This window comes from Leopardus geoffroyi, chromosome B2 (assembly GCF_018350155.1).
Source record: "Leopardus geoffroyi isolate Oge1 chromosome B2, O.geoffroyi_Oge1_pat1.0, whole genome shotgun sequence".
Classification (NCBI taxonomy): Eukaryota; Metazoa; Chordata; class Mammalia; order Carnivora; family Felidae; genus Leopardus; species Leopardus geoffroyi.
Genome location: NC_059332.1, coordinates 23,893,336 through 23,902,927, shown reverse-complemented (window position 1 = coordinate 23,902,927; position 9,592 = coordinate 23,893,336). Strand labels below are relative to the sequence as shown.

The window sequence follows — 9,592 nt, the reverse complement described above, 5'->3', positions numbered from 1 at the left end:
CTAAGGAATCTACTCCTGAAATCATTGTTGCACTATATGCTAACTAATTTGGATGTAAATTTTAAAAACTAAAAAATAAAATTAAAATAAAAAATAAAGTTTATCATGGCAAAGTTTTAAAAAAATAAAAATAAAAAATAAATTGGCTGCCTCTAGCATCTTTAAAAATCCAGTGATCCAAGCTTGTACAAACTCTTTACAGAAGAGAAAAAAGAGGAACACTTCCCAGGCTGATTTTATGTACTGGTGCAAGCTTCGTGTAAAAGCTCAGGGAAGGACAATATTGGAAAGGAAAATTGAAGATCAGTCTCATGATAATGAATGAAAAAATCCTGAATAAAACATTAGCAAGCTGAATCCAGCAACTTAAAAAATGAAAGAAAAAAAAAAGTTATGGCCAGATTGAGTTTAATCCAGGAATAAAAGGCTAGACCAACATTAGAACATATATTAATGTAATTTATATCATTAGTCATAGAAAAACTATGTTGTGATCTGAATTGATATAGCATAAGCATTTGATAAAATTCAAAAAAGCATTCATATGACAAAAAGCAAATAATAGCAATAATAATAATCCTTTACAACTAGAAAAAGAAATGTTCTTACTAAGAAAAAGGGTATCTTCAAACTAAAAAAGCAAACATTGTTCTCAAGTGTCAAATACTAACACATACTCTTTAAGATCAGAAAGAATACATGGTTACACACTATCCCTACCTCTACTCAGTACTGTATTAGAATCCTAACCTGTGCGCTAAAGCAAGAATAAGGAAAAGAACACGGATTCAAAAAAGAAGACATCAAACTATTGTTATTTATAGATATTATGTTGTACGTAGAACACTTCCAAGTATCCATGGATTATCAGAATTAATTAAAGAGTTTAGTAAGTTTGCTAGGTATAAGATCACTAGGAGTCAACTACATTTCTACATACCAGCAAAAAAGGAAGTTAGGAAATGCAATTTTAAAAAATATTTACAATAGCAGGGGTGCCTGGGTGGCTCAGTTGGTTGAGCGTCCGACTTTGGCTCAGGTCATGATCTCGCAGTCCGTGAGTTCGAGCCCCACGTCCGGCTCTGTGCTGACAGCTCAGAGCCTGGAGCCTGCTTCTGCTTCTGTGTCTCCCTCTCTCTCTGACCCTCCCCCGTTCATGCTCTCTCTGTCTCAAAAATAAATAAACATTTAAAAAATATTTACAATAGCAACAACAAAATAAGGTACTAGAGAACAAGTCCAGCAAAAGATGTGCAAGACCTTTTGGAGAAAGATATAAAACTTTGGTGAAAGATATCAACTAAGACCTAAATAAGCAGAATGACATATTTGTCCATGTATAGGAAGATTGAGTATCTTAAAGATCTCATTTCTCTCCAAACTGTTCTATAGATTCAACGAAATTCCAATAAAAATCCCACTAAGATGTTTTGCAGTATTTTATAATCTAATTCTAAAACATATAAAGAAGAGCCAAAAGCCCATTACACCTGAGACAGGTGAATGTTCCACCAGAATCAAGACGTGTTATAAAGTTTCAGTAATTAGGATTGTGTGTTATTAATACGAGGATGAAAAACAGACCAATGGAACAAACAGAGCCCAGAAATGAATCCACACTTAAATTAAAACATGATCTATGATAAATCTAGCATTGCAGATCAGAGGGGTTATCCCATAAATGAAAATGGATTCCTGCCTCACACTATACATAAAAACCAATCCCAGGTGGATCAAGAACTAAAACAGGAAAAGTAAAACTTTGAAAGTTTTAAAAACAATACAAAAGACTATCCTCATGATCTTTGGATAGGGAAAGATTTTTAAACCAGCAAGAAAAGTGCAAACCTTAAAGGAAAAAATCAATAAAATTGACAAATAATAAGGACTTCGGTTCAGTGCAATCACCATTTGAAAAGTGAAAAGACAAGCTTCAGTTGAGAAGATATTTGTATAATATGACCAACAAAGAATTATCCAGAATATGTGAAGAATCCTAATGAATAAGAAACAAAAAAAGAACAGGAAATATACAGAAGGCATAAACAGGAGTATCTGTGAAAAGGAAACATGAATGGCCAATACGTGTGAATATGTACGTGAAGACATGCTCAATCTCATAATTAATTACATAACTGCAAATTGAGATGACAATAAAATAGCTTTTCATACACAAAAAAAACAACAAAAGCCAGCACTGGTGAGGACAGAGAAGCCCAAGTGTTCCCATGTGCCACTGGCTGGAGCAGAGACCAGCTTCATCAGAGCAGAGAGCAATTTGACGTTACTACAAACTAGTTTCCTTAACTCTTATTCCAACCTCCTTCTAGTAGCCATATTACATTGCAAAGGGCAGAAAACTAAAATCTACATTTCCAAGACACCCCAATAGCTGGAAATCCAGGTATGACTGAGCTTTGACCTGCCCAGGGTGTTCAGTGAGACTTGAACAGAATTCAGTGAGGAAAGATGGGGCTCAGGGTATTTGTTTTGCTGGCAGGAATTATAATGGTGGTTTCTCAGTTTTAAAAAGTGGTTTCAGATCAGAAGCAACTTGGTTTTGGAGTCAGTAGTTCTAACAGTGGCTTCCTGATTTAGCTGAAGTGGCTTCCTAATTGCATCTAAGGCAGTGTGGCTTTGGAGCCAGAATTATATTGGCAGCTTTCAATTCAAAACATAGCTTCCTGTCGATGGGATAAGCTGTAGCTTTCTTGGTGGTGTAGTCTTTTGGTGTAGCTTAGGGAATCATTCCTCAAAGCTCAGCCTAGAGTCTATTCCTTCTACCCTCCTAAGAATTCTGTAAATGATCAATAACCTATGGTTATTCAGCTTTCTGTTTTAATGAGTTGGGGGTATTGTGTTCTTTGTAACTGTACCTTGAGCTGTACCTAGCAAAGTTGTACCTGCATACATCATACATCCCTGTAATTACATTCCTAGATATATGCCCTGGAGAAACCCTTAGATGTGTAGACCACAAATATGGATGGGGACATTTACTGCAGCATTGCTTGAAATAACGAAAAACTGGAAGCAATCTGATGTCTATCAAGAGTAGAATGAATAAATAAGTTGTGGTATAGTCATACAAGAGAATACTACACAGATATGAAAATGAGTGACCTATAGCTTTGCTTATCGACATGGATAAGTTTCAAAACTAGAGCTGCATGAAAATCACTCACAAAAAAATATATACAGTATGATTTAATTTATACAAGTTTAAAACTAAACAATGTATTGCTTGGAGATACATAGGTACGTGATAGAACTGTAAACAAAATACAAGAAGTGGTCAACAGGGAATTCAAGATAATCACTGCCTCTGGTGGAAAGAGGCAGGGGTGTTATTGGAGAGGAAAATACAGGAGGCTCCAGAGGTATTTGGAAGTGTGTTGCTCTGAAGGTGGGAACAGTATGAGGTGCACAGCATTGCCCATAAAGTGTTCTTGACAAACATGTTTAATTTTGTTTAATTTTTTATATTATTTTAGAGAGAGAGTGCACAAGTGTGAGAGGGGCAGAAGAGGAGAGAGAGAGAGAGAGAGAGAAAGAGAGAGAGAGAGAGAGAGAGAAAATCTCAAGCAGGCTCCACACTTAGTGTGGAGCTCAATGCAGGGCTCAGTCTCAAGACTGGGAGCATGACCTGAGCCAAAATCAAGAGTCAGACACTCAATTGACAGAGATGCCCAGATGCCCCCAGCATGTTTAATTTTAATCTAATGAAGCTTTTGTTCTTTATAATCTCCCGATACAGGGAATACAGAGACCAGACGAACAAACTAAATAGTCCTTCAAGGAAACGATTAGACAAACCCACAATGTGGGACGTTTTTAAGAGAAGTGGTCCAATCACTTCAACACCTCAATGAACTTGGGAGAAGAGGAAGAGGAAGGAACAATGGTTCTAGAAAAAGAGGGGTGTTCTTCATTGGATCCCGTTTTGAACAAACCAGGTACATAAGACATTTTGGGAACTGAGGAAAATTAAAATAACTGGGAAATTATTAGTTTAGTTAGATGTGATGTTGGTATTGTGGGTATATGGAAGAACGTCATTTTTAGAGAGGTATGCTGAAGAATTTAGAGATGAAGCTTCTGGATGGACATAATTTAACTTTTAAATAGTTTTGAGAAATATTATATACATTCATGTACATATAAAATATTTACATATAAAACTAATATGACAAAATACTAAAAATTGTTAAATCTAGGTATGGATTACACGTGTGCTCATAGTATTCCCTTTTCTACTTTTCTGTATTGTTTTAAATATTTTATAATAAAAAATATATAAAAGGAAGGATAAGAATTGAAAAAAATAATGAAAGTGCTAAATAATACAATCAACAACTTTTCAATTAAACAAATATTTTGGCACATACATAGATGGAATATTTTTGACATGAGAACAAAATTTGTCCTGGAAAGAGGGTTGTCAGTAGAGATATATGTACTAAATTCAGAAATATAGAAAAAAGGCCAAGTTATCAATAGTTAGAAAATGACATCAACTCCTAAACAGACCTATTTTCACTCTCCTCTTATAGAAACATCTTACTCTGGATCCATTGTTTCGAGACTTTCTAAGTGGTTTGGGACCACCAACCAGATTCTGAGCCTCCTGGAGACCCCTTCTCTCACCGGTAAGCATACATCAAAACAGATGGTACTTTGAAGGTACCTACTGAAAGGCTGAGAAGTAAATTTCCCACAGGAGATTAGCCATGAAGGGTTCTGAACCAATTACATGTAAGGGTGAAAGGCTGAAAGATCTCTTCTTCAAGGTAAAAAATTTTCCCCAAAAATGAAGTTGAATCTCTCATTTGAAGGACCTCAGCTCTCAGAATCACCCATTATAATCAATGTTGCTGGGTTTCATCAGCCTCTGTTGGGTCACTGGATTCCTTCGAAACTATTTTCCTTATAAAGCAGAAGGAAAAATACAGACAGGAGGCTTTCAGATTGAACTTATCTCTGTGGAGCCCCTGCGAGGGAAAGGGGTCTCTCACCTACCATCGGTTCTCAGGCCAGCAAAAACAATTCTCCCCAGGATACATAAGTCTACAAAAATTGCAACGTAATCCTGAATTCCAAAACCCCGGCCTCTGCTCACCCCTTATCCTTCTCAGTAACTGCAATTAACAGTATTTGCTCTGTCGGCCACCTACTCCCTCCTTCTTGAAGCTCTTCCCTCCCTGGACAATGAGACTGAACTGGAGTATCTGCTCTCTCGCTGGCCACATCTTCCAGTTCCTTTACTCACCCTGCTTCCTTCCTCTTGAGACCTAATGTAGGCATTTCACGAAGGCTCACTCTCCTCCCTTTTATGGTATATATACACAGTGGAATATGAGTCAGCCATAAAAAAAAAAAAAAATAATGAAATCTTGCCATTTGCAACAAACATCGATGACTCTAGAGGGTATAATGCTAGGTGAAATAAGTTAGAGAAAGGCAAATACCGTATTATTTCACTCACATATGGAATTTAAGAAACAAAACAAAAAAGCAAAAGGAAAAAGAGAGAGAGAGAGAAACCAAGAAACAGACTCTTAACTCTAGAGAACAAACTGATGATTACCAGAGGAGAGGTCGGTGGGGGGATGGGGAAACAGGTGAAGGGGATTAAGAGGACACTTGTCATGAGGAGCACTGAGTAACGTACAGTATTGTTGAATCATTATAGTGTACACCTGAAACTAATATAACACCGTATGTTGATTAGATTCAATTTTAAAAAAAGAAAAAAGAAAAAGAAAATTTTATTTACTAGTTTATTAAATTGTGGTTTCCACAACTTCTTCAGGGCCACAGCCAGGTAGTAATGAAGTGCTCGCTGGTCAACAGCAAAGTACAAAAGAGACAACAATATTGTATCAATTTAAAAGACCGCCTTTAAAAATGGTAATTCTTTACTGCTTTTTGTTGGTTTCAAGATGCCCTTTCTTTTCCTTTATGATGTAACACTTACAACAAATGGTAGGGTTTTTTTCTTTTAATTTCCTTACTTGGAAAATGTAAACGTGGCAGGACTATTATAATCTCTCCTTCCTTTTATCATATTGTAAGCTAATTTTTATATGGATAATAATCCACATTGTTAAACAATAAAAAAAAGAAAGAAAGGAAAAGCGAATGGTCTCCCTGCCACCCCACCTACCTCTATAGATTTCTTAGTATTTTTTTAGTTTCTTTATGCATAGAGATATATATTATTTTACCCCTCTCCCAACCTCTTGAGACAAAAAGGAATTATTTCACGTGTCTTTTCAGATCAATATATTATCCTGGAATTTATTTTTTTGTATTGGCACATAGAAGTATTTTTTTATTCTTTTTCAAATAGAATGGGCCTGGGTAGCATAGTCAGTTAAGCGTCCAACTCTTGATTTTGGCTCAGATCATGATCTCATGGTTTTGTGAATTTGAGCCCTGCATGGACTCTGCACTGCCTGCTTGAGATTCTCTCTCTCTCTCTCTCTCTCTCTCTCTCTCCCTGCCCTTCCTCCACTCACACTCTCTCTGTCTCTCTCAAAATAAATAAATAAACCTTAAAATATAAAAAATTTTAAAAACCTTTATAAATGGGAGCATAGAATTCAAAGTTGGAGTAAACTATTATTCATTTAATCAATCTTCCAAAAATAAAAATAAAAAGCTCAACCCCCTTCACAGTCTACCTATCTCTTATATTAGGATGACTCTCAAACTCAGATCAGTCTAGCCCTAACTTCATTCTTTCTTTTTCTTATTTTTTTTTAATATGTATTCATTTTTTGAGAGAAAGAGACAGAGCATGGGTGGGGGAGGGGCAAAGAGAAAGGGAGACACAGAATCCGAAGCAGGCTCCAGGTTCCGAGCTGTAAGCGCAGAAGCACACAAGGCTTGACCTCACAGACTGCGAATTCATGACCTGAGCTGAAGTCGGATGCTTAACCAACTGAGCCACCCAGGCACCTCCCCTAACTTCATTCTTGAGTCCTAGAACCAAATTTTCAACTGCTGGCTGGAAAGCTACACCCAGTTGGCTCACAGGTGTTTTAAATTCCATCTGCTCAAAATTGAAAGATGATCCCTGCAAACCTATTCTTCTGCACTAACTCTTCTGTTCCTTCATGAGAAAAATATATTGGACATTATGATATCCACATAGAGCACTATCATAGTATTATCACTGAATATCACCACCCCCTAGATTCAGCTTAAAATCTCCATCCTCCTTCACTGTTCCCAGTGCCCATTTTACTGGTTCTGAACTCAGGAGACTATTTATAAACACAAGTTCCAGGGCCCCATCCACAGGTTGGGAAAGCAGTGCTCTGGATATAATATTTTCTCAATTAAATCAGACCAAGGGAGTGGGGAAGCACATGGGACAGTCTCTATAAAACTGCTTTTACAGGGCTGTGCTTGTGATGGTCTCAGTTTCTCAAAGGATGTTACAAGAGGCCGTATGTCCAGTATAGTTAAAATTACTCTTGTACTCATTATAGTGGTGTGGTAAAGATGCTCACATTACATCACAGAGGGGCCTTTTATGAGGCAGAGTCCCTGCCCAATGAGGAAACAACCCCAGAAGAGGCAGACTAGAGGCCCAGCAGAGGGAAACATATGTTGGCTTCAGTGACCCACTCGTTCCTTGAGGACAACACCTATTTCTACCTAAGAGCAACCCCGGAGGGCTATGGACTTTAAACAATGTTCTGAACAGACTCATCTCAGGGGACAAAGCAGGTAGGGAAGGAAAGGAAGCAATGGGAGGGGAGAGGAAGTCACTCCCCATTCCTGCTTCAACCAAAACTTCCACTCACCTGCTGTTCAGATGGAGCTGCCATGTTTTCAAACAAAAGATTCCATCTGAACAAAGGGTTCAGTAGCTTTAAAAGAGTTTTAAAACTACTATTGTAGGGAAGTAGAGACTGGCAAAATCGATTGGGGACAGACTGCAGAAAACCTTGAATTTTAAACCGAAGTGCTCAGATTTTCACTTCAGGCCAAAGGTGAACTCCCTGCAAGGTTCTGTGGAAGGAACAGAATGGTGAGAGCAATGTTTAAGAGACCCAGTGTTCAGGATGGAGACCAGAATTGGGAGATAAAATGTAGGCACCAAACGCCAGGTATTTTATAAGGGACTGAATTGGAATTAAAAAAAAAAAAAAAAAGAGAGAGAGAGAAATGAAAGAGACATTTCAAAAGGAGAAAATTCTGGACTTTATAACAACTAGCCATAGATTTGAGAATAAAAGAAAGGGAGAAGTCCAAAATTATGTCCAGATTTTAGATCAAATGAATAAAACGATTGTATCATTAACAGATACCGGCCATGCCTTAGACCATTTGGGCTACTATAACAGAATACCACAGACTGGGTAGGTTACACAGCAAACACATCTCACAGTTCTAAAGGCTGGGAAGTCTAAGATCAAGGCACCAACAGATTCAGTGTCTGGAGAGAGATCACTTCCTAGATCATAGACAGCTGTCTTCTCACTGTGTCCTCACATGGCAGAAGGGGTGAGGAAGCTCTCTGGGGTCTCCTTTAGAAGGGGGCCAACCCCAGGGCAACTCAGTCGGGTGGCTCAGTGGGTTAAGCGTCCGACTTTGGCTCAAGTCATGATCTCACAGTGTGTGGGTTTGAGACCTGCGTCAGGCTCTGTGCTGACAGCTCAGAGCCTGGCACCTGTTTTGGATTCTGTGTCTCCCTCTCTCTGCCCCTCCCCCACTCACACTCTGTCTCCCTCTGTCTCAAAAATAAATAAACATTAAAAAAAAATTTAGAAGGACATCAATCCCTTTCATGAGGGCTCCACCCTTATTACCTAATCACATCCCAAAGGCCTCCCCTCCTAATACCATTGGGGGTTAGATTTCAAAATATAAATTTGGGGGGAACAAACATTCCATCCACAGCAAGCCAGATAGAGATACATGGAGAAAAGATGAGGCATCTTCTTTTAGATCTATGGAGTTGAATTGACAACAGGACACCATGGTCACCCCGTTACAGGCAGTCAATCTTAACTCCCATTGATTCACATCATCATTTCTATTTCATCACCAAGGACTATCTGCTGCTTAAGTCTTTGGTTTATTTCTGTTTCTAGTACATCGTGTAGCTCAAGCTACCATCACCTCTCACCTGAAATAGTCCCAAAAGTACTCTGGCCCTTACTAATCTTGTCTTTATACAGCAGTCATGTGATCTTTTCAAAATGAAAATCTGCCTCCCTGCTTTAAAAAATTTTCAATATCGTCCTAATGATCTTAGGGCCTCTGCCCTAAAAATTTATGCCAGCCAGATACCTTACCTATCTCTCCAGCCTCATCTTCTTAAGTGCTAGTTACATTTTAAGCAGTTCCATGCTCTGCCTTTTGTTCATAAGGATGAACTGTCTCCACCCACCCTGCAATCTCCAACTCCTAACCCTGCCAGGGTTAGCTTCCATTCTCCCTCACAATGTGCCATCAGTAATCTCTTCCTTGGGCCCTTCTCTGACCATCTCGCCTAGTTTAATTCCCCCAATCATGGGACCATGTACCTAAAGTCAAGACAAAACAGGGATATGCAGGCCTATTGAGAACAAAA

At 38.3% G+C, this 9,592-nt stretch overlaps 1 protein-coding gene across 2 annotated transcripts in view; it reads left to right on the top strand.

The window, feature by feature from the left end:
- Positions 1-7,606: 7,606 nt before the first annotated feature.
- Positions 7,607-9,592, top strand: part of CDYL (chromodomain Y like) — a 240,871-nt gene continuing 238,885 nt past the window's right edge. The window contains exon 1 of one of the 2 annotated variants that reach the window (XM_045497546.1): positions 7,607-7,740. The gene's annotated coding sequence lies outside the window, so the exon portion shown is untranslated. The remainder of the gene's footprint in view (positions 7,741-9,592) is intronic. The other variant, XM_045497545.1, reaches the window with a different exon arrangement.